Below are 26806 nucleotides of genomic sequence, written 5' to 3'. Positions count from 1 at the left end.
ACATAATTTATTAACCCCTAAATTAGGTCTTGTTTAATTCTCATTGTTTGACACATTATATTGAAAGCACAATGGTGAGAATATGGTGTTGTATCAGGTTTATGTATGTATGTGCTTTGTATATACTTAAAAAATTATACATAGAGCTCCAGTGTTGACACATATCACCCTATCCCAGGCATTTGATGAATACAGAACAATATTGGATGTTAAGCAGGATATTGACTTCCTCTATTGTGACAATTATGTGGGCCCAGCTTTGCTGAAAATAAGGCCCATCGACCCTTGCAGAATTGAATAAGTCACAAGGATACAGCCCTTAACACCTTTCCTGGTTGTGAGCAAGGTCTGCACTAATTCATCAAGTCCTGCAGTGAGGGATTCCACAAGAGCTGCTCGTGACAAGCACAACAGAGACAAGTATTTAAAACCCAAGGATTTTGGACACATTGTTTTCAATGCTTTTTGGAAAATTTTGGCAAAAAAATACAATTTTTGTTTCTTTATTTTCCATCCATGGTCAAAAGAAAGAAATTCAAAAAAGTGTAAGGAGTTGGAGTGAAAAAGTGGCAGGCAAACCTGAAACACACTCATTTTTATGATATGTGATACTTAGACATTAGCAATTTCATAACCAAACCCAGATTAGGACCAGAGAAAATGTTTGTAAATATATTGCCAGTGAAGTGGCCCCAAAAAATGAAATTTTTTGAATTCCACCCATGATTTTTTACTGATTAAAATACAATTAAAATATTAAGAAAAATTCAAAATTGCTTCACAACTGGTTTTAGAGTGGCAGTGTTCTTTATGTAAAGCATTATGTTTGTCAATAACATACACATTTGGTCTTGTAGTCCTCTTTGCTGATTCCTGACACTGTAAGAGGAGAACCTGGTTTTCTGAGGTGATGATATTTATAGTTTGGCATCATCAAAAAGCAATTCCTTGCTTATTTGGGATTCGAAGCCCAGCCAGGTCTCCCTTGTGACTCATTCAGCATTCATCCGGGGATCTATGCTTGCCTGCCTGTGCAGCGTTCTCATGAATCCTTAATTCCTTTTGAACTCAGCAATGCCAGAGTCACTTTCCATCAACCCGCCCACTCAGCTGAATTGCGCCAGCCTCTTTTGCGCAAAGCATCACACTGCTGTTTAAGATTGATTGGGTGTTGAGCCACCGCCACAAAGACAAAGGAGGTCAGATTCAGCCCCTGCAGTTTGCTTTTAAGACCTGATGTCATCATCATCCTGACTTCCAGAGCTGATGCTGATAAAATTTTCTGGGACCTACCTATGTGTAACCCATGTCTTGTTGAACTAACTTTATTAGCACCCCATCACTGATAATGCAATAACATATTAATGATGTGTTGCTCTTACCCTTTGTCTGCAGAGCAAAAGAATTGAAACTAAAATGACATGGTGAGCCAGATCAGTCTGATGTGTAGCAAACCCTGTATCGTGGCATCTTTCTTATTCCCTGACTGCTTTTCTCTGGGATGATAGGGCAGGCATGACTGGAGTGCTGGCCAGACGTCCAACACAGGGTACTGCTCTAAGCTTGGGAGTTTGCAACTCAGGAAACCAGCGTGGCTACTCATAAGGGTCAGAATATGGGCAAGTCAGAGAGCAAGCTCAAATCTAGTCCGTATGTCCATAAGTGAGCATGTAAGTAAAAATTTGTGACCAAGCCAGGGGATCAGGTGTAAGACAGGGAGATGGACTCAGCATAGGCTCAAGGGCAGGGACAGGGAAGCTGGATTTCAGACAATTATGAAGAAGAGGCTGTTGTGATGGTGGCTTTCTAAAATTAGTTGCTCACAGAGTTGCATGTATTAGGTTGGCCTAGTTTAGAAGCACAAGGTAGGAGGTTGGTAATATGCAAAATACTGGAGAGGTTGAAAACTTACTTAGGTAGTATTGGATTACATGACTGAGCTCTCCCCAGTGGCTCTTTAGTACCTGGAGCTAGAGATAAGTCAGATGTGGCCCCTGCCTGTGTTCACCATCTGCACAAAGAGACAGAAATATAAATAAAAATATTACAACACTCAGGATTGCTGGGATGTAATAGTCTCATTCTACCAAGAAGGTAGTAATTATGGCTGACATTTATTGAAAACTCACTGTATACCACCAGGTACTATGTTGATTGCTTTACCACATTAAATTCTTACAACCACATGAGGCAGTGCTATTATTTCTATTTTATAGATTAAGCAAATGGAGGGTAAAAGAATTTAAACAATAATCACCCAATGTTGCACAGCTAATTAGTGGTGAAGTCTAACTCTGACTTAGACCTTGACCTCTACATTAGTCTGTTCTGGGAGACACATTTTAAGATGGATGTTGGGAAATATGGAACTTGACAGGAGTGTTAAGAATGGTGTGGAGATGGGAATCCACAATCTATGAACATGTCTCTCCTCAACCCCTTCCAATGAGTCTGCTGGGACTGAACATAAAGGGCTAGAGGGGGAAGTACACACTCTGGCTTCAGGTGTGAATGATGAATGGGTTGTGGCAGACTGTTTCATTTGGTATAGAAGGAAAAGAGATTCATCTGCAGATTCCCAAACCACTTACTTGGCTCTGAGTGCCGGGTTCCCCTGGCACCTCAGCAGAATGTTGGGGTAGCTGATACATCTTGGAAAGTTCTGCTAGTGAACAACAACTACAAAGATAAGAGCATCTAAGTCATGTTGATTTAGGAGAAGACATTTAATAGAACTCTCCACATTTGAAGAGTTGTCGTATGCAAGAGAAAAAATAAATGTGTCTCTTGTGGCTCTAATGAATGCAGCTGAGACCAATGATTAGAAATGATGGGAGGCAGATTGCAACTCAGTAAAGTTATTTTTCACAACAACTAAAGCTAACAAATACAGAAGCTTGTGGGAGTGTCAGTTCTTCATCACTAGAGGTATTCACATAGAGACTCTGTCACCTTCTGTCGAGAGGGGCAGTTTTCAAATTTTAGAATTCATAAGAATAATTTCTGGGCATGGCAGCCAGATTCTGATTCAGGAGGTCCTTGTAGGCATCAAGAATCTCTCCTTTTAATAAGCCAACTAGAGGATTCTGATGTGAGTGAGAAATAACAATCTGCAGATTGTAAAAGAGATATCTATTTTTAAAGGAGAGGTTAGATTCCATGATGCAGTTTCCATTCAGCACTCTGTCCAGACCATGTTGATCTATTTCTTCCCAGAGTTCCTGTTGTTTGTATCATCTTTATCACATAATTTAATACTTGATTATATTTTGTCTCCCTCTTCTAATCGTTTCCCTCATCCCACAAATATTTGCTGATAATTTCCCACATGCTGAGCACCATTCTAGGCACTGGGGAGATGTTACAGAGCCAAGCAGACAAAGCAGCCTGACCTTATCCAGCTGATAATCCAGTGAAGGGAGATTTGTAAAACCCGAAATATATCAGGTATTTTGTAAACAGTTTCCTCCATACAACCAGATGCAAACTCTGTTGGGAAGAACTCCGTCTTAGTATTTTATATAGTGTCTAGAACAATGCTCTGCAATAGCAGGTACTCAAAAGTATATTTTAAAGCAATGATGGAACAGTAAAATAAGAATACACTTGGAGAAAAACAGCAAAACTTTATATTTTCTGCTATAAATCAGGCTAATCTCAATGGTTTAACTGACGATTTCTTTGTGCTTTAGGATGGAGAATTTTTGTAAGCCAAAGGACTTTTTTCTACATTCATAGAAAATGTATCCAGAACAAGTGACACAAGCTTCTTAAGTTTTGCAGATCACAGTCTTACAGCAGTAGTGAAAAACTGAAAGACATCCAGAATACAGATGATGAGGGTTCTTAGCACACCACGGTATAAGACAGTGGCCAACAAACTATTTTTTAAAGGGCCAGGTTATTCAATATTTGGGGGCTGTACACTCTGTCTCACAACTAGTCAATTCTGCCATTGTAGTCTAAAAGCAGCTTAGAAAATATGTAATTGAATGGACCTGTTCTAATAAAACTTTATTTACAAAAACAGGTGAAAGGCTGGATGCAGCCCTTAGATCACAGTTTGCAGACTGCTGCTATAAGATAAATAGTTCAAAGAACTGAAGTGTTTAGCTGGGTGTATTAGTCCATTCTCACATTGCTATAAAGAAATACTTGAAACTGTGTAACTTATAAAGAAAATTGGTTTAATTGGCTCATGGTGCTGCAGGCTGTGCAGGGAAGCATAGCAGCATCAGCTTCTGGGAAGGTCTCAGGGAACTTAACAATCATGGTGGAAGGCAGGGAAGGAGCCAGGCACTTCACATGGCCGGAGCAGAAGAGAGATGCAGGGAGGTGCCACACACTTATAAACAACCAGATCTCATGAGAACTCTACAACACTAGAGGGGGAATCTGCCCCCATGATCCAGTCACCTTCTACCAGGCCCCAACTCCAACACTGGGGATTACAATTTGACATGAGACTTGGGTGAGGACATAAATTCAAACCATATCTCTTGAAGAAGACAAAAAGAGAATATCATTACTATTTTTGGATATTTGAATCACTTCCCTGCAGAAGAAGGATTTGACCTATACTAGAAAAAAAGAGGATCTATGTCTAATATTTTAATAGAATTCTCCAGATGGTTATGAGTTTAATGAGTTTACCAACACTGGAGGTGTTCAAGCAAATATTGAATGCCCAATTCTTGAGACTGTTCCAGAGCAGGCAAGGGAGTCTGGTGAACAATTTGACTAAATGTCCTTTAAGGTCCTTTTCAACCATGGGATGCTGTCATGAATATGAAGTTTAGTGAACAGAGCAGGTTCTAACACATGCTGAGATTGACATAGAGACACGGGTAAATGATACCCCAGCAATTTCACATGTTAAAATTTATCTGTGGTAAATGAATGACTGAGTGAAAAGCAAGCTCTACTAAATGTTAGGTACCCATATTAATAAGCAGGTTAAAAATAGCCAGATTAAAAACAGTTAACATCAGGTAAATATCATTTTTTTTCAGTTAGCTTGATTTATAGCCTTTTAAGATTATATCTGGATTAAATGGATTGGTCATTCAAAAACTAAGTGGATGTCTCTCAATCACATAGATTAAAAAGAGAGGGAAGACTCCATCCTACCTTTTAGAATTTAAAAATTTTTAATTTTTTATCTTTTGGACTTCCTGTAAAATTTCTTTGTGTGCCTTATGATGTTTTGCATTTATGAAGTTGTAAATGCTAAAACAGCACAAATTCGTCCTCACAAATGGATGTGTAGATCTATAAAATTAATAAACAATGATTTATTGGGAGCCTATTGCTCCACTGAAGAAACTGAGAACCAGACAGTGCCTGAAGGATGAACATGACAAGGAGCTAAATGGTTTAAAATTTGTGGCTATCCTTAATATGCTACCCATGTGTGCCAGTGAGGCAAATCTTCAGTCAGCTTGAGCCTGGTCTCCACCTCCCAGTGGAGGGTCAGAAGGGGTGAGTGATTCCAATCAATATCCAGTTGTTAGAGTAACAGCCATGTCGGTTCTGGATGGCTGACTGGATGAAAACATGTTTGTTCTACTTAATGCGACAGTGTCTTGTCAAATTAACAGCCATGGTGGCAGGAACAAGCTTGCTTAATGGGTTGGAGTCAGTTCCACAGAGAATCTATCATCAACATGCAACTGAGAGGAATCCCAAACCTCATTACCAGGGTTTATTTGTAGGTAATAACTGAAGGTATGCCATGTACTTACAACAGGATTTGTTTGGTTTTTTGGCAACTCAGTTTGATGGTCTTTATCAAATGTTGCCCTTTTAACTCCCCAAAACTCTGTATGATCATGCTTAGTCTGTGTTTAAACACACTAAGTAAAGTGCAATATTTAAGCAGCTATGTTAAGATGTTTTAGCAAGATAGAATGATTATTTGAAATAACCACGTATTCGACGTGCAGGGCAGTGGGGGAAAGGAACTACTCCAGTGAGTGCTTTAACCCTGCACTTCTTGGTGAATATTTAAATACACTTTTCCTCCTTAGAGGTGAGCTGTTGTCCCAAAGCCAGAATCATAAACTGCCTGCCAGATTTAACTCACAGTTAAATTGCATTTGGTCCATATAGTTGTGTTTCAAAATTGAAATGCTTACTATCACTTAGAAAAAAAGAAAATTTCACATGCAGTTCTAGGTGTTTCCTTTCAATGAAAAATTCAGAGAAGTCAGCAGCATGGGCCAGCTTTTTGCAGGGCAGTAGTTTTCTGGAGCTGTGTGTTAGTCCATCTTCTCTAGATAGGCTGAGTGTTCTCCATGGTGTCTACTGTGCCTGCATTATTCATTTATGTGACCTAACCAGCCCCTTGAAACATTGAAATTTTCCATCTGTGATTAATAGACTAAATCTTGATTTTCTAATCATACTCATATATGAAAAATGCAGTATTATGGCATTACCATGTACAGATATTGTTAAGGCACTGTTTGCTTCTTTCTTCTTCTAGTCTTCCAGTCCTCTACCAGTGCCTCCCAGTGGCCTAAACCAGCAGGAGCCATATGAAAAAAAGTCTGGAAGATGCTAGTCCTTCACAGGAGGATACAAGAATGGCAACGAGAAGATCTGAGGACTACGAGATTTAGGACGAACAAATCTAGGAGCCAGAAAATGTACCTGCTAGTAGACGCTATGATCTTAAAAAAGTCTTGAGCTAACGTGACCTTCAGAATTTTTCATCTGTAAAATGAAACATTGGGCTAGACGGTCCCTGAAACTTCTTAAAGTCCATGATTCTATGGTGGAAGGGGTTGGTACAGCTTTGAATTCATTGTCTGTTTATACCTGGCTGAGTTCTCTTGTGACATGTGACTGTCCTTCTTAAGAAACTGAAAGGCAACCAAGTAGCTGATTGTTGAGATACTGAAATGTTTTATGGAATGCAGAGAATACAGCCTACCTGATATAAAGTCTGACAGCAACAACAAAAATCTCTCTGGGCAACTGTATTTAATAATTAAAACAAAAGGTTTGGAGGAAATATTCAAATTGCCACTTTAACAGGAGAATAACCTGTGGTGAGAATGCTTCAACAGTGATATGGACTGGCATTAGAGCTGAAGAATCCCAGCCTGATTTGATAGTGACTCTAGCTGTTTTATGTTCCTCAGGAATCCCAGGATGTCTTTCAAACAAACAAATAAAACAAACAACAACAACGACATATTATCTTCATCACTTATCACAGATGATTTCCCCAGAATTATTGGCTCAAATTTTAGAAGAAATTCTAGAAACTGATTCAACCTAAAATTAAAACCTGCTAGCTCTTCATGTAAATCATGGAATCACTTGTTTGCTACTGAACCGCATGTTGACATTGAAGTACAGATGTTTGATGATGAATTAATTCCTCTTTGTATAACAGCAACTACATGATAAACCAGGGAAAAAAATGGCAGCATCTTTTATATCTTCATTTGTTTGAAACAGATAAAAATATTTCATTTTCCTTATTCGATGTCAACTTACATTTTCGAGGGATTTTTAAAGTGTATTAAATATGTCAAGGTAAAGCAATACTTTAAAGTAAACACACAGTTTGAAATATATCAGTTGTGGAGTCAACTGAGATGTCAATAATTTAGTAGTTTTTCTCTCCGAAAATAGAGAATATTCAGAAGCAGATCCAGAAAGTTTCATTTTAACCTTAGTTGGAACCAGGAAGAGGAACTGAGGTTGCTTACTAGCAGATCATGATACAGTGGGCACTGACATTCTTCTAGACATTAAGTCATTTGTACTTTCTCTTTGACAAATTTAAAATCTTAGAAGTTAATTGTGGGAACTAGTCCTGATTCACCAAGATCAACTAGCAGTTGCCGGAACATTTTCTTTCCAAAGCTTGAAAACGAATCAAGTTTACTTGTTAAGATGTCCAGCAAATAGCAAGATAAACATAGTAATATACTCAGTTTTAAATATATAAGTTTATATCATTAATATACTTAAAATAGCATACTTTAAGGCTGCTAATGAATATGTGAAGCAAAATGAAAAATGTTAGTTTGCAAGAGAAACTGATTTTATTTAATGACTTATTTTACTTCAGTAAAATCTTGGTTAAGCAGAATAATTGAAAAAAGAAATATCTGAGTAAGCAAAGCTTTGATTTGGCTAGAAAATAAAGTAGATTTTTCTTGCACTTGTAGCCTCACTGTTGAGAATTTTAAGAAATGATCCTCCTTGTTTAAATTCAATTGGCCTTTAATGGGCACATAACACTTGCTGGGCATTACAGTGGGGGGCTGAAAAGAATACCATAAATAAGTAATTCCCCTGGCTCTCAAGGAATTCTTAGACTCAATGAATAGAGTACATTGAACACAAGTGAATTATATACATATATTTCTAGAATCCTTCAGACTTAAATTCAGTTTCAGAAAAAAAAAAAAAAAAAAAAAAAAAAAAAAATTAAAATTAGATTTTCATTTCATAATTAAATTAAAAAAAAAAAAAAAAAAAAAAAAAAAAAAAAAAAGCTCATTTTGAGTTTCGATTTCCATTGCCTTAGCCTGTAGGTGGAAGTGGAGAAGAGCAGAGGAAGGATCACTGGCTTTAGAAGAAGTCTTGAGGATGAAACGAAATAATGTGTGTGAATGCTCTTGGCATAATATATGCTACTTTGCTAATATCAACAGCATTAATATTTATTTATTTATTTATTTATTTATTTATTTATTTATTTATTTATTTATTGTATCAGTCACACTGCAGACATTATTATGTTGACTGTCTCCCCGATAAGAGCTTGCAGATGGGAAGGAAGTTGGATGTCACAGACTTTTCTTGATTAATCAACCAAACATGTATTGTGTATCTATCAGAGTAAGACTGAACTACATAGGTTGAGTCATACAAACCAGGTTGCTCTGCGAACACATAGGAAGGACATCAAAACCAAATGTTGGGTGCCAGAAACTGATTCCTTAAGGAAACCAATATTTGAAGAATGAGGTGAACGTACCATGTGAATGTGGGTACGTTTTTAGACAGTTGTTTGCAATTTAGAGCAGTTGTTTCTATGAAACAAATGAAGGAATTGTTGGTTTCAGAAACTCAGACATCAGTTAAATTTTGAAGTTAGACCAAAAAAGCCTGTAATTATTTATAAACTGAAATAGAATCCTTCTTTTATATAAAATTTTGTCACAAACTATTGGAATGAGCTTACCTAGTAAGCATTCTATATAGTATAATTATTGAGAAATGGAATCTTAGCACCTGTCTGCCAGTGTTAAATGGCAACTAAGGAGCATTTAATTCATCAAAAATGTACTGAGTTTCTATTAAATTGATAGAACTGTCAGAGGATGAGGGAATACAAAAGAGATTTCAAAGTTGTCTTTTCCAGGAACTTACAATCTGCTGGGAAAGACATAGATACATACGCACATAACTAAACAATTAGGTTTAAAATAGAATACGTACAAGTGTTATACAGGTGAGTAAAGTATGGAGCATTTAGTTTTACAATATGTTAAGGATTTAGAAGCAATAATAAACTATGAAGATAAATGGTGATAGTTTAATACTGTCTCTAATTCTCCATTTGGCTCTGGATATTTAAAATCACTTAAGCAGAATTGTTTGTATGCCTGGATGTCAGAATATTGATTGTCTCTTTCCCATTTGTCTTACAATAATATTTTTACCATCAAATCTTTTCTGCCTATGTTCTTGGATTTTTATTGCCCAACAAAAGGGTGTATATTACTCAGCATTCTGTCAGAATCGCCTAATTTAGGATCTTCAAATTTGAGACGTGGATCCTAGCTGAGGGGTTAGAGAGCATTTAAGGTGTTCTTTGCTTTGGATGTCATGACAAATATATGACTTCAGAAAGAATAACAAAAACTTCGATTTCTGCTAAACCTTTCAAAGAAGAGATGCTTTGAATGAATCTATTAAAATCTCAGTTAAAACTCTGACTCTTGTGTATGTTTCAATTGGTTCTTATCCCATTCTCTCTTTGGTTCACACTTCACCAGCCACACTGGCTTTCCTTCTGTCCCTCAAAAAGCTGATTGTTATTTCTTTACTCCTTAGCTTCTTTATCCTGACTGTCTCCAACTCCTCCAGATCTTTGGCCAGTTAGCTACTTCTCATCATTTAGGTTTCAGTCCAAACGTCACTTTTTAGAGAGATCTTGCCTGACCATCTAGCCTTTTGTGTCATTTGTTTTTAGGAACAGGTAAAAGAAAATGTGATTCAAGTTTATGTTAACAGCAGGAAATATGAGATCCTACAAGAGGAGGTGAGTTTCAGGTGATTGACTTAGTACCCTAACAAGTTCGTTCCTTTTTTAACTCCAGCTTCCATATCATTATATTCCTCCTACAGCTGGTTCCCCCTTCATGATGGTAAAAATGGTTTCAGGAAAAGTCTGGGCCACAAGGCTCCTTGTTAATACCATAAAACTATTAATTTGTTATGGTTCTTCCATAAAAAAAATTTTTTTTAAAGTTTCTCTGATGCCTGCAGTAAACTGGTTTTACATTTTTTTGACTGGAACCGAGTCACATGATTATGCTTGAACCAATCATTGATAAAGTAGATGGGAATAATTTATAAATATGAGATATGAGTCACCACCATTTGAACTGAAATCCTTCTCCAAATCATGCATTGCTGTTATTCATCAAGAGATGATGAAGTAAGTGCTGGAGATTCAACCAAAATGTCTACATTTCCCTCAAATATAATCTTACTGTCTTTTTGAGTTTTTACACTCACCACAATTTTAAGTTATATATTTATGTGTGTTGTTAAATATATATATATGTAATTGTCTGCCTTGCTATCATAATAAAAACAACATAAGAGGATAATTTTTGTCTTATTTAATGATGCATTTTTACTTAGAAAAATAAAATAGTTGGTGCTCAATAAAATTGTTGAACTAGGGGATGAGCAGGAAACATCACATCATCACTTTCTTGGTCTCTAATCGTCTCCTGACGTCATGAGGATGAGAAACTTCATGAAGATGAGAAGTTATTATTAACTGACTTTTCCTTCTTATTTCCTAGAGTCTCTTAAATTCCTAGGAGGCTCCAGTTACTGGTTGAGGGTTCCTAAACAACAGTAGTTTTATCAGTCTTGGACACTTTTGAAGTAGACTTTGAAGGATAAATAAAATGATAAGTAAGTCATTTTTTTAAAAAATAGAAGCACAAGAAAAGATGAAAAGGAAATACAAATTGTAGGAAGACATGATGAAATTGCATGAGGTGTGCAAAGAAATGAAACTAGTCTAGTGTGACTAAACCTGGGAGCTGTAGAGTGACTGGGGCAGTAAGGCTGGGAGGGAAGCAGTGAAGCTGACCTACAGATAGTCTTTCTCAGTTATGTCTGTAGTTCTGATTGGCTCTAATTATCTGGTCACTGATTTATTGACCTCAGCACATTTATAATTTGTTTTATATTAAGTTACTCTAAAAACCTCTTATTTCTTTATACTTGATATCTCAGGTATAGTTTACCTTTTGACTACTATGTGAACTCATTGATAACACTGAATAGTTTTACTGTGTGTTAGAAAAAAACATAACTGACCTGGATATAAGCTAAGCTTTAAGAAAGGATCTTGAGTGACTTTTTAAAAAAAAACAACAACAACAACAACAAAAAAAACACTTATCCTTAGTGCACATGGGAAACACACAGTCATATTGGCAAGATAATATTGAATAAATGAAAGAGAGAATGACTCAGAAAACCTGTCTCTTTGTTTTTTGTTTTGTTTTGTTTGTTTCTTGTTGTTGTCGTTTTTTAATCAGGCTTCCCCTTTACTTAGTGATCATAGAAGAGTGTCGCTGAATCCTTCCTAAGTTTGATTTCCTCATTGGTCAAGTGAGGATGATAAAGCTAATTGGACAATTGTTGAGAAATATAAGTCAAATCAGGAAGACCCCTGGGAACTGAAAATGCTACAGAAATGTATATAATGGGGCTGGACATTATTCTGAAATCAGAATAATAGAAGCAAAGATGAGAAGAAGAAAAGGTTAAGGTTGTAAGTTTGGCACCCAAATGGGAAAACCTAACTCACATTTTTTTGCCTTTCTTGAAGATTTCAAGCTGCACATACACTCTTAAAAAACAAGTTTCACATTTCACTGTAAGAAATGGAGATAATCAGCTGAGTAAACAGTTATAAAGCTCCAAGCCCAACTACTTCTACAGTTTCAAGATTCTGTGTTAAGTAAATATTTCTGAGTTGGAATGGACCTCTTTGTAAGCAGAGATTATGGAGATTTACATCCTATTTCAGATTCTTGTCTTTCTCTTCCTATCATCACTTGAGAGGGAATAAAGAAATTATCTTACCTTAATATAAGAAAAAAAGTCACTGCATCAGGGCCCAGGAAGCTGTCCACTAATTACTTTTATAACCTTGTATTTACTCATAGATCGAGTTTTTCTTTATAAAATGAAGGAACTATATGAGATAAACCCTGAGAATCTTCTGTTCACTAAAATTTCACAGTCCTTAAGCATCCAGAGGAAATAGTGAATTTGAATCCCAGGTAACTTTCCCTGATCACTGTAGTATTTAGGGGAATATCTGTCAGCTTCCACACACATTTCTACAGAATTTTTTTATTCAGGTTTTAGCTGACTTACCTCAGGGAGTCATTTTGCTGGCTAATTTAGGTCATGTCCTGTTATCCAGCTGGGTGATAATAATAAGAGCTACCACCTATATCACACTACATGCTGGGCATTATTTTAAGAACTTTAATACATTAACTGATTCAATCTTCGTAACAGCTTTATGACATAGACATTATTGTGATGCTTATTTTATAGATGAGTGAACTGAAGCAAAATGTGGTTATGTAATTTGTCTAAGTTACATTACTATTAAGTGCCAGAGTAGCACTTCAAATCTAGACTGTTTTATAACCCCACATATGTGTGCTAAAGTAATAAACTACACTCAGTATGGAGGGTAGAAGAAAAGATGGCAAAAAGAGGTCTACAACTAGAAGGAACAGAGCTAGGCTCCCAGATCATTATGTCAGGTATACAAGGACAGGTAAGTGATTTAAACACGTGTGGGCAAGTGACCAGAAGTCTGAGTTCTATCCCATAGGCCAGTTTACTCTTGGAACTTTGTCTTTGGGATTGCCTGCCAAAAATGTGACTTTAAATATAAAACCAACAAAATGAAATCATTTCTTGGAGAACGTTTCTGTGGTTCCCTGTGGCTTGCCAAGTTAAGAATATCTGTCTTACATTTTCAAGCACATGTGTTGTAGTAATTTTATGGGGTAACGAGTTGGCTTCCATTAACGATATTTTATTTTTACAGGGGCTGAGCCTGGAGAAACATTATGTGGCAGGCAGTGAAATGTCTTGCTTTTCAGATTGCTTTAACTAATCATCTCAGGTGGATTTTCTAGGAACTCTGATTTTTAACCATTTGACTGCTATGGATTTCAGTGGGCTGTGACTGAGACTTTGAATGTAATACCATGGAACATAGTGGTGAGGAATGGAGAAATTCAGGGTTTGGTGGAAATAATAAGAGTAGAGTGGAACAAATGTGGTACTTTCATTTCGAACTGAAAACTTGAATGTAATTTAAGTGCATTCCTTGGATTCAATAGAAAATAATTCAACATGTGACAAGAGCTAACAAATGGAGGCAGATGTAATTTATCAAAGCTAGCATGTCTTTCATTCCAGTTTATCACATGGAGGATGCTGCTAGTTATCTACCCAATATCTATCTTCTCCTTCTTTCTTATTGGCAGAGGCCCAATTTTACTACTTAAATATTTTATTCCCCATACTACCTTACAAAAAAAGAGTTGGATCTGTGACACATGTTTGACCAAAGAGATCTATTTGGAAGTTGACTGGGATTTCCTGGAAAGCAGCTTCTTCTCGATCCTTCTAACTGGTGAGTGGGACATCAACAGCTGTTTTATAACTGTGAGTGGGACATCAACAGCTATCTTATAACTATGAGCAAGAAACATTAGTTATGGTTAGTCACACAGAAAGATGGAAGGATCTAGATTCTGGATTCATTGTGAAGTTGCTGTAGCTACATGTAACTACTCAGGCACAGAATTTTTTGTTTTCTAAAATGTGTGTGTGTGTGTGTGTGTACATTATATATATATATGTACACACACACATATATATTTGTATGTGTACACAGTTACCTAATTATGAGCCTGTTAGAAATACTCTCACTGTGTTTTTTCCTCCTACCTACACCCTTCTCATGGCCTCAACTTAGGAGTTGACAGGCTTCCACCTAGTTGTGCCTGTGCCAAGGGATCAGGAGGGTCATTCCTTCCACTGGAACTGCCATTCTTGATTATGGTGAATCTTTCTTGGTGTTCTCAGAGAAAGAAAAGGAATGTAACCTGAGATATGATCACTTGCAACAATCTGTTTAATTTCAACATAATAAAGATATTAGGGTAAAAAATAAGAGAGAGGGAAAGAGAGAGAGAGAGAAAGAATTCTACTTGAGAGGGCAAGAGAACATGAAAAAGCTTGGTGCCTGATCCTTGTCCCATATTGGGATACAGAAAATACCATGGATCTTCTGATGGAAAGAAAGCTGTATAAGGCTGGTGGCAACCTTCAGCACTCTGGAAATGGAATACAGCTCCATTCCCCATTGGGTAAAATGTCTCTGAGGCTAAATACCAGTAGGCTGTGAGATCTCTGGTCAGTAAATGCTGTTAGGGAATTCTGAAAGAACTTTGAAAGGAGAGTTCAAGAGGTACTAGAGTTGAATGCATGTAATTCACACAGTTCATCTGATGTTACCAAGAAGAGAGAAGCTTGAAGCTGAAGACCTTCATGTTGAGGATGGCATATTAGAAGCTGAAGAACTGCATGTTGAGGGTGGCATATTAGAAAGGTCTTTGATGGCATTGTTACACTTAAACCAAATTATCTTGGGCTTCTTTTTGCAAGAGTCAAATAAACCTTTTACTTGTTCAAGCCACTGTTGGCTGGGTTTCCTATTATCTGGGCTGAATTCATTTCATACTAGTACATCTCCTCTTCTCTCTCAATATACCCACTTGGTGAGTGCGCAATAGATGGTTGGTATGTCAGGGAAAGATAACTGGGTGAAAGACATACTTTGTGATAGAGGAGTTTGACTAATTGTCTAAGCCTCTATAATCTCTGCTTTGTATTTATGTTTGTTAGTTTGTTTTGTCCAAAAAGTTTTAGGATGATTATATTTGGATGTGTTCTATAAATGTCAGTTTCTTTATCAGTTTGAGGTGGGTTGTGATCGTCTAAGGAAATGGGGGCATTTTGATTTTCTAAAGACAGTTCAAAGAAGGTAAGATGAAAGGCAGAGAAAAAGGAAGGTGAAACAAGGATAGAAATAGTAAGCAATTGTGCACAAAAGATATGCCTATCATGCTGTTATGATTTGAATGATTGGTCCCTCCCAAAGTCATGTTAAAATTTAATTTCCATTGTACAGACTTAAGAGACAACTAGACCATGGAGAATTATTGAGGGTTGAGTGCCTTCATAAAAGGGCTTTCAGGTGTAGGCTCTCTCTCCCTCTCTCTCTCCATTTTACCCTACCACCTTCCAACATAGCATAGCACACCAAGAAACCATGTGTCAGATACCAGCACCTTGATATTGAACTTCACAGACTCCAGAACTGTGAGCCGAAACATTTCTGTATTTCGTTAATTACTGAGTTTGTGGTATCCTGTTATAGCAACACACAAAACAGACTAAGACACATGGTTCAAGTCATCATGTCATTTTATTTATTTATTTAAACAGTTCTTGAGGCATATTTTCTTAAAACTGTCACACAAAATTAGAAATCTGATATCCAAAATGGGTAAAATACCTTACCAATAAGTGTCAGAACCAGATTTCATATACAGATTGTCTGATTCTAAGCATTCACATTTCCTGTGACCTTTGCTCCAGGAAGAGACATTATCTTTAGTATACCAGACAGTTATCAAAGCTACCCTTTGCTCTGGGAGTTGGGGGTATTATATCTACATCTACCAAGGCCATTTGCTATACAAGCAGCCTTGAAAATACGATGGGGAACAATGGCAGCCAGTGCCTTTGTTTGCAAACAGTATAAAAATGAGAAAGATCCATGGATAACAATGTTCCCAAAGCATTTACTTTTTGAATTCTCCTTTTCTGATTCCTCCAGAGTCTTCTCTCTCACACAGTTCTCACCACAGTTCCACCTTGGTTCTCCTTAATTTATAGGTGCCTGGGGGTTTTCATCATTTTATTTCTTCTTATCATCAGAGAAAAGTTTTTAAAACTCATTTTAGGCGTATATATATTTACAATGTACTCCAAAGAGTTTTCATATGATCTTTCCAACCAACTAATATAGTTTGGATGTTTGTTGCCTCCAAATCTTATGTTGAAATGTGATCCCCAGTGCTGGATGTGGGGCCTGGTGGGAGGTATTTGGCTCATGTCCTGAGGGCAGATCCCTCATGAATGTTTTGGCGCTGTCCTCATGGTAGTGAGTGAGTTCTCACTCTGAGTTCATGCAAGATCTGTTTAAGAGTCTGAGACCTCACTTCTCTCTCTGTCTCTCTTGCTACCTTTCTTGCTATGTGATACATGGCTCCCCTTCACCTTCTGCTATAATTATAAGTTCCCTGAGGTCCTCTCCAGAAGCTGAGCAGATGCTGGTGCCATGCTTCCTGTGCAGCCTGCCGAACTGTGACTCCAAATATACCTTTTTTCTTTGTAAATTACCCAGTCTTAGGTATTCCTTTACAGCAACATAAGTGGACTAACACAGCAACATAATCTTAAGCATTCATTAGCTCATTTATTTATTCAGTGTTTATTGTGTAATTACTACAGGTTGTGCATTGCAAATCTAAAAATCCAAAGTCTGAAGTGCTCCAAAATCCAAAACCTTTTGAGTACATGATGGTTAAAGAAAATGTTTACTGGAATATTTTGGGTTTGGGATGCTCAACCAGTAAGTATAACATAAACATTCCAAAATTGAAAAAAAAAAAATTGAAATCTGAAACCCTTATGGTCTCAAACACTTTGGATACGGGATACTCAGTCTCTATATAGAAAGTACTAAGTGCTTTCCTTTGAGAGAGGGAAAGTCTTAATAAGTAAACAAATGAGCACTTCAGATACTGATGAGTCTGAGGAAGTAAAAAATATTAATTGCACTGCGGGTGAAATTTGGTTCTTTTACATTTTATGGTCAAGAAAGACCTTATTTAAAAAAATGAAGTTTTAACTAAAAACTCAAAGGATAAGAGAATCATCATAAAAAGAACCTGAAAAATAATATTTCATAAAAAAAGTGAGAATGTGTCTCTTTAAGTGAAAAGACCCTGAAAAATAAGTCTTAAATCTAAAGTTTATACTAGGTGAAACCGCTAAAGTTATACACCAAACCAGTTAAATCTTGGAAATTTCAGACTGGACTTGGAATATTTACATTTTACTTACTGGTTGAAAATCCCAAATCCCAAATGCTATGGTGAGCATTTCCTTTATTGTCATATCAATGCTCAAAAAGTTTTGGCTTTTGAAGCATTTCAGATTTGGGGTTTTCAGAATTGGAATGCTCAGCCTAGAAATGTTAACCGACACGCAGTCACTGCTGTAAGAATTATGTGTGTTTCTGAGTATTTATTTACTTAATCTCATTGAAAATAAGTTTACAAATTATATGTTACTAACTTTGAACTTGACTCAATGCATAAAAATGTAAGCATTGTATACTTTTTTGAGGTTTTCTTTATTAATAGTTTAAAAATTTGAAGAAAATTGCTGAATGGTTTGCAAAAACTCTGAGAAACTGCAAAAAAAAACAGTGCAACTTTACAGGGCAGAACAAATAACCTATTAGACAAAATAAAACTCTACAAAGATAATAACTGGAAAATAAAATAGGAGAAAGCAGGTTATAAGCAGAAGTTCTAGATATTAGCAATCTTTAGTCAACATGGAAGCATTTAGTGTAGGAAATACGTGTTTCAATTGTGGTTTCTATAAGACTAAATATTGGAAGTAAACTATTGCATGAATAACTGCTAAGTTATATTAAGAACATGTATTTTACCTCTAGGGACAGTTATTTCATAATCTATTATGTCAGTGTTAATTTTATGTGTTAATTTGACTGGAACCATGGGTACTCAATATTGGGTTAAGTATTTCTCTGGGTGTATCTGTGAGAGTGTTTCTGGATGAGAATAACATTTGAATCAGTAGACTGAGTAAAGCAGATTGTTCTCCCCAAAGTAGATGGGCTTTGCTCAATCCGTTGAAGGTCTGTATAGAACAAAACTGAGTGTTGTTTCTCGTTGTCTGTTGAAAACATCTATACATGTGGTATAAAACAGTATTTAATATGAAATCTTATATTGTTTGTAATTTTAATATGATCATGTTTCAGAAAGAAGAAGGAAATAGATTATTGACATTACTGACATATTCTCAAGTGTTATCAAAGTTGTATTTACAAACACCTATGTATCTCTTCTTAGTGACTCATGAACACAGAAATTCCTTTGAGGACTGATGAAAGCTATGAACACTCAAACAACCTACACATGTTTTCTTGTAGTTTCAGTGCTTCACAATCACCCTGAAAGTAGTTCAAATATCTCAGTTTAAGAACTCCCACTCATTCCTCAGAATAAGTCTTGGAAATAAATATTCGTATGCCCTTCTATCATTAAAAAAAAAAAAGATTAAAGAAGTAAAATAATTACTTGCCCAAGTTCACATAGCTAATGAGAAGCAATACCGAAACTAAATTCAGATCCACCTGAATCTGAATTTGGTCAATTTTAATCATATCATACTTCAAATCTAGTTTTTCAGTTTTTGTTTTTATCACTTAATATCTGATTTTTTAAACTTGCAATTCAAGGAAATTAGGAAAAGATCTGCTTCTTACTGTTGTCCTATGGCAATTATAATTTGAACTTTGACCCCTGTACTATCAAAATGGAATGATTAAAAATGCCTATCTGGTAGAAGGTTTTGACATTTGAAAAGAATTCCTCATTAGCTGACACAGAAAGAGATTCCTACTGCATGCCTTACATCGATTTCACAAACTGGGCACTGGTGTTATGGTCTGATATAGCTATAAGGTAAGAAGGTTTACGGTAAGTTAATTAAGTTCAGGGTTTGGCCTAAGACATAAACTGCCTCTAGATGCAAAAGTGTATCCAACTTGTATGAAATTGTAAGTAGCACAATACAAATCTAAAAGCTCAATGAAACTCTTAGAATACAGATGGAAATGACTTTCGGCTTGGGAAATGGGGCCAGGTCCAAAGGGATTGTGAAGACTTTTGGGCTCTGAGAAAGCATCTTAGTGGCATTAACCTTTCCACAGTCACTTGAAATTCTCTAATTGAAATATGAATGTGAAAGACCATCTCATGGTCTATGATTTTTCCTTTAAGGGAAAATGTCTGGGACGAAAATTTATAAAATGAATGTAATTGTCAACATGTAATTTATTAAGAAAACAAATTTACATCTTACCTATATTATGATGTCTAGTGTGTCCTTGGTCATTAATGAGAGCTGTATATTGCATTTGACTTCTAATTTGCCACCAGAGAAGAGTAATGCTTAAAAATATGTTTATTTAACATTTTGAAAGAAATTCACTGTCTAGTGTTGAATCAGAACAAAACAGTGCTAAAAAGAAAGATGCCATATAATGAATGCTTCCATAAGAGAAAGTCAGCACTGACTGTGTAATTTCTCTTGAGACCAAGGGCTCATGATCAATAGCTCATTTCAAAGTTGTTTTTTTAAAAAATGCCCAGAAATACTTGGAAAATAAGCAGGTCATTTTCAGAAAGGAATGTGGCATATGGAGAAGGAGAATGAGAAAGTGCAAGGATTATGAACACCTACACTATTTCATTCCTTAAATGTTTCTTTTTCCTCACAGCTTTCCAAGGATATATATATATATATATACACACACACACATATATATATATATATATATTTATATTTTTTTTTTTTTTTTTTTCAAGACACAGTTTCACTCTTATTGCTCAGGCTGCAGTGCAATGGCACGATCTCGGCTCACCACAACCTCTGCCTCCTGGGTTCAAGCAATTCTTCTGCCTCAGCCTCCCAAGTAGCTGGAATTACAGGCATGCACCACTACACCCGGGTAACTTTGTATTTTTAGTAGAGATGGGGTTTCTCCACGTTGGTCAGGCTGGTCTCGAACTCCCTACCTCAGGTGATCCGCCCACCTCGGCCTCCCAAAGTGTTGGGATTACAGGCATGAACCACCGTGCCTGGCTTAAGGTATAAGTTATAACATAAAATTCACTCATTTTTAAATATACAATTCAATGACTTTTAGGACATTTATAGAGTTGAGCAGCCATTACCACAATCTGATATTAAAACATTTATATCCCTCTCAAAAGTTCCTTTGTGCACTTTTGTGATTAACTCGTAGTACCACAACTAGCTTCAGGCAAATATTGATCTATTTTCTGTCTCTATAGATTTGTCTTCTCTGGATATTTCATGTAAATGTAATCATACAATACATAGGTTTTTGTGAGGGGCTGCTTTAACTCACCATGGCTTTGAGATTCTTCCATGTTGTAGCATAGACCGGTAGTTTTTTATGGCTATTATTCCATTGGATAGATAGACCACATTTTGTTTATGTATTCACCAGTTCACAGACATTAAAATTATTTCAAGTTTATAGCCACTAAGAGTAATGTTGTTGTGACATTCACATACATGTCTTTATATGTGTAAAATATATGTGTAAACATCTATTTCGTTTCCTTTTGGTAAACAAGTAGGGGTGGAATTTCTGGATTGTATTTGTAATGGACTAAATTGTGTTCTGCCAAAATTTATATGTGACTATATTTGCAGATAGCACCTTAAAAGAGTTAATTAAGGTGACACAAGATCATAAGAGTATGACCTGTCATACCAGTATGACTGGTATCTTTATAAAAAGAGGAAGAGACATTAGGAAGGCTTGTGCACAGAAGAAAGTCCATGTGAGAACACAATGAGAAGCCCAATGTCTACAGTCAAAAAGGCATCCAGAGAAGCCAAAACTGCCAACACCTCGATCTTGGATTTTCAACCTCAATTACTGTGAGAAAATTAATTTCCATTAGTTAAGTCTCTTAGTCTGTGGTATTGTGTTATGATGGCTGTAGGAAACTAATTCAGTAAGTTTATGATTAACTTTTTAAGAAACCGCTAAACTTTTCCAAACTGGCTGTACCAGTTTTACATTTCTGCCAATATGTGGGAGTTCCATTTTCTACACATTCTCACCATTAATAATACTGTCTGTTTTTTTATTGTAGATATTCTAGTGAATGTGAAATGGTATGACTTTGTAGCTTTAATTTGCATTTCCTAATTATGTGGATCATCTCTCATTCTTTCTTTGCCTTACCTACATGCATGCACCAAGGAAAAACCATGTGAGGACATAGTGAAATGCAACCAACTGCAAGCCAGGAAGAAAGCCTTCATCAAAAACCGAATTGATCAGAACCTTGATCTTGGCCTTCCAGCCTTCAGAACCATGGGAAAATAAATTTCTGTTGCTTAAGCAGGCTAAACTGTTTTGCTGTGGTAGTTCAAGCTGACAAATATATAGATTAATAGAAGATAGCTAAAATGACTCCACACCTGCATGTGGAATAGGCTCAGAGTTTCGGTTGCTAATTGGAGACTTTTTCACACTCCAAGACCCAATCAGCGTCAACTTTCCTTGCTTTTTTATGGACTGATTGTTTTTAGTCTCACTTACATGAAGGAGGCTGCTCTAATGCTCTTCTAGCTTTACTCAGGGCCCCAAGTTCCAGCTTTAAACCACTGTTTTTCTATCCCTAAGAAACACACCCTAAGTACTAGATTATAGGACCTATATCAGGGTTTTCTCCTCCTTAGGATGTTACAGGGTTAATAAAATTGCTTACCTTTTTCTTTTGAGTTCTTTTTTTTTTTTTTCCTAAAATTTGGGATTTTTACTAATTCTCCTGAGTACACCTATTCATTTGTGTGCATTTGTTGTTGCTATTGTTAACTTCTACTATTGTGCATTTTTGAGGGGGTGAGGAGTCTATGTTGGATATGTTATTCATGTTACCAAAATCGGAAGTGTCTTCTTACATATTTGTGAATACACATTTTGTGCAAAATTATCAATAAGTGCAATGCACCTTCTCTGAATCATTATTGAAAACTCAATGTCTAATGCTATTACAATCAGCTTGTTTATTTCATTGAATTCAAAACCTGTAATAATTTCCATGAACTGAACATTTATGTTCCCCTAAATTCATATGTTGAAATCCTCATTCCCACTGTGATGTGGTGTTGGAGACGGAGCCTTTGGAAGGTAATTAGGACATCCCAGCGAAGCTCTTATAATCAAATTAGTACCCTCATAAGAAGAGACATGGGGGGGAACTTCCTTTCTTTGTGTCTGTGTCTCTCTCTTTTTCTATCTCTTTCTCTTCCTCTCCTCCTGCCACGTGAGGACTCAGCAAGAAGGCCACATGCAAACTAGGAAGAGGGCCACTGAGATTTATTAGAACCTAACCATTTTGGCACCCTGATCTTAGACCTCAAGCCTCCAGAACTGTAAGAAATTAATTAATATTTTTAAGTCACCTATTCTATGATATTCTGTTATCACTACCCAAACTAAGACAGAAATTATTACCAAGAAATAGGGTGCCACTATAACAAATACATAAAATTGTGGAAGCAGTTTTGGAACTGGGTAATGGGTAGATGCTGGAAGAGATTGAGGTGCATGCTAGAAAAAGCAGATATTGGGATGAAGGGAATATTAAAGATGAATCTGTTAAGCACTCAGAAAGAAAGGAAAATAACTATAGAGAAAGTGCCCATCTTGAAGAATACACAATCACGTACAGAAGTTTGGTAGAAATATGGATGATAAAGGCCATTCTAGAGAGGTCTTAGATGAAAATGAGAAACATATTAATGACAAAGAACAAAAGGTGTTCTTTGTCATAAAGTTTCAAAGAACGCCGCTGAAATGTGTATTCTAGTGTTTTGTGGAGAGCAGAACCTGTGAGTGATAGAATTGGATATTTAGCTAGAGAGATTTCTAAGCAAAGTGTTGAAGGAGCATCTTGGTTCCTCCTGACTCCTTATAGTGAAATGAGAGGAGAGGGAAATGAATTGAAGATGAGATTGTTAAGTAAAAAGGAACCAGAACTTAAAGATGTTGAAAATTCTCAGCCTGTCTGTGTTGCAAAAATGAGCAGGTACGTTCATAAGAGAACACCAAGGGGGTAACTGACCAACATTTTGTTAAGTTGATAAATGATGGTATGAACTATGAACCTAATCAGCCATCTCAACAGAAGCCAGAAATAGAGATGGGGTTATACAGCAAAGATACAGCCAATTTGAATTAAAAGGGACAGACAGAGTGGAATCACAGCCAATTTGAATTAAAAGGGGGAGAGAGAGAGAGTGGAATAAATGGAAATAAAGGAAGACTTTCAAATTTCTTAGCTTCTACAGGGCAGAATGATAAAGCTATTCAGCTGTAAATTTGTACTATTCTTGAAAAAAAAAAATAAAAGAAGAAGAAGAAAAAGAATAGCCCAAAGGCAATTCAGAGAGCATCAGGTTTTGACAGAGCAGAGCTTCCAACACAACCCATGGCGGGTTCTGAAACTTCAGGGGTATGGTCCTTTCCCGGTGGGGAACTAAGATAGCAATTTACCATCTAGAGTTGTATTACTGAGGAACTTCTCTTTCTAAAGAAGCAAAAGCAAAGCAAAACTCCCTTTGAGAAGAAGCAGAATTTTTCTAAACTAATGAAGAACTTTTAAAATTAGATTTATATCAGCTCAAAGAATGTAGCAGAAGTAATTGTTCCTTTATGGAAATCATTCTTTTATTGATGTCTTCTTAGGCAATTTTTTCTGCTTCAACTGAATTGCAGTCAGTTATTCCCTGGTCTCTGAGCACTGCTAATAGGTAGGGAAAAACTGAAGAATGGATATATGGAGGAAACTCAACTCATAAATATGCCAACTGAATGTAAGCAGTATTAATTACAGGCACTTGTGGATGACAGAATATTAAAACTCCAAGCTGCTGGAGTTTTAACCTACACTCACTCTCGCATTAAAATATTTCACCATGTACTTTGGCAAGATCTGTATCACCTTACTCTGAAGGTATCTAGAGTTGGAATACCAGACTTGAGAGTCTGACTCTCAACCCTCTCGTATATTGTGTTCTGTTGGGAGGTTGCCATTTCTCACACAGTCTGCTGACCAAATGGCAAGAGATCGTTAACTGATGTTTTCTTAAGCTTTTATGTTCTCCCGGAAGTGGTCATTATAGATTTATATTATACTGCACTTATGTTTACAATGCATATAGAATGAATGATTTATTTCACCTAAGTCAAACTTTAGGTGGGTAGTCCTCATTGTATAAGAATTCTTGAGGATGACATAATTCAGAGGGTAGAGGAAGTAGAAATAATATGAGCTTGATTAATAGAATGAAAACATCAGGTTCCTCACCTGTAGAATTGAGATACTGTCTCCCTCACAGGATTGTCATCAGAATTAAAAAATAGAATAAATGTATTGAGCATTGAACCCAGTCCCAAGAGCTCAATAAATGTTAATTTTCTCCTCAGCTTTTCTAAAATTTTGAATTAATTCACAGAATTTTACAACCATAAAGCTGAAAAGAACTTTGGACATCTTTGTAACACTTATTACTGGTGTGGAAATAGGGTAGGAGATATTGAGTTGGTGATGTTCATTTGGAAGATGGCTTAAAGCCCCACTTCTGATTCCTTCCTAATACTCAGCTAAAGCCTGATGGTTTTCTGCTTTTCTTCTTGTTACTTAATAAAAGGGTAAGTCTGTACTACCTCTGTGATATCAGGGAATTGTCTTTTTCTGTAGGATTTTAAAATCTGTAATTTGCTGTTCATGATATTTGTTTGCCTTGTCATTGTTTCCAGCCACTTGTCTGTACTTTTCTCATCTCTGTACTGTCCTTGTCATGCTGCTTGGTACTTCAAAGATAAACCTCTAACCCTCACCTCACCCCAGGTACAAAGGAAGTGCAGAAGTTAAACCTCTCCGCAACATACAGGCATTAAAAGACCTTCCGTACTAAGAACACAAACAAAACCTTAGATTTTAACTGATAGATAAGGTAAGAAAACAACAACAGAAAACAAAAACCAACAACAAATAAACAAGCAAAAAAAGGGAGAGAAGACTCCACAAAAGGTTAGACTTTCCAGACTTTAAGGGAGAAACAGTCTTTCATTTTCTAGGAGGACACGAGTGAGCTTTTTATCTAACCGAAGTTCAGGAAACCAAATAGCTGGAAAATGAAGATCATTAATAATTTCTTATTTTAAGAGGTGTGATTATAAAATTAAAGAATGAGTCATTCTACTGTTTAGTCTATGAAAGTAGGAACTGGTTTTTCTTTTGTTTCTTTTTCTCCTCCCCTCCCCAAAGGAACACACAGATGATTTAAGCAGCCTTCGATTACAACATACCTAAAATAATGAAGCAATTGAGGAAGGAAAAAAAAATCAGCTGAAGGTGTAAACCCCCTCCAGGCTGGATGACTGTGGTATATTTCATCTTCGCATTCTAAATCAATGCTAAGCAAAGCACAGAAATGTTTACCTTTGTCTGATCTCTAATTCCCTAAATTTATGTGGAATCATGCACAGATGCGCTGGAAACCAGCCTGGAAAAGCCTGGCATTTTAATTGATCCCAGAGCTTCTTGCCTCACGGCTCCTGCTGTGATGAAGTCTGCTACTTGTTCCAAAGATTCTCCGCCTGGTTGCCTAGCCACGGCAGCTGGCCAATCAAGGTGTCCGTATGCAGCCAAGGAAGTAACCAATCAATTTTTTAATTTCCTTCTGTAAACGGGAGTGAATCAGGGTGGATTTGAAATCTCATTAGTCAAAAGTAAGACGTGTAGTGTGCGTTTTAACATATGTATTAGTTGAATACATTTGGCATTGAGTCATAAATTCTGATGAATATTTGAAAGCCCATTTCAGACAAGTTTGAACCTTGGACCTTGAATTACTAACTTTTAAAAAATGTTTTATATTCTTACTAGTGCACTCCATGTATAAAATTTAAATAGACTTCTCCCCCTCCTAATTTAACACCCGCCTCCTTGAAAACCAGTTTCTTCTTCAAATTTCTTTTTAAAGACAATTTTATTCTGTCAATTTGTCTGGCTTTATCCTCTCTCATGACCAATACTCTGGCGTAAGGCCCAGATTTCTTCCCATTTGGATTCTGAAACAGCCCCGTGATCCTAGTTCCTCCAATCCCTTCTAGAAGCCATAATCGATTGTTATATAGTTTCTCCAATCTATTCTATAAGGCATCATCAATTGTCATTACTTCAGTCCTCTTCTGGAAAACTTCTACTCAAATGCAGGCAGTCACGGGTTGAAGTAAGCATTTACTGATTGACATATTTCAGTAAATTGTCTGGTATCTCTGAGCCTCAGTTTCCTCATCTGTAAATATGGAAGTAATTAGGTCAAAGGAGATAATGTCTATAAAGTACTTAATCAGGCTCATCTTATACGTATACGTATATGTATATGTATACGTATAAGATGTATCTTCTATTGTTTCTTACTATTATTCCATTATTTCTTACTTTTATTTGTATATATATATGTATCTTCTACT

The 26806-nt window shown here is 36.3% G+C and overlaps 1 long non-coding RNA gene across 1 annotated transcript in view; it reads right to left on the bottom strand.

Annotated features, from left to right (window-relative positions):
• Window positions 1-25874, bottom strand: part of LOC111525868 — a 50185-nt gene extending 24311 nt beyond the window's left edge. The window contains exons 1-3 of the long non-coding RNA XR_002726223.1: window positions 25770-25874; window positions 13845-13981; window positions 1913-2011 (exon numbers count right to left, since the gene is read on the bottom strand). This is a non-coding gene — a long non-coding RNA (uncharacterized LOC111525868). The remainder of the gene's footprint in view (window positions 1-1912; window positions 2012-13844; window positions 13982-25769) is intronic.
• Window positions 25875-26806: the final 932 nt, after the last annotated feature.

This window comes from Piliocolobus tephrosceles, chromosome 13 (assembly GCF_002776525.5).
Source record: "Piliocolobus tephrosceles isolate RC106 chromosome 13, ASM277652v3, whole genome shotgun sequence".
NCBI classification, from domain to species: domain Eukaryota; kingdom Metazoa; phylum Chordata; class Mammalia; order Primates; family Cercopithecidae; genus Piliocolobus; species Piliocolobus tephrosceles.
The sequence above is the reverse complement of the archived record's forward strand: the minus strand, read 5'-3'. Positions and strand labels throughout refer to the sequence as shown.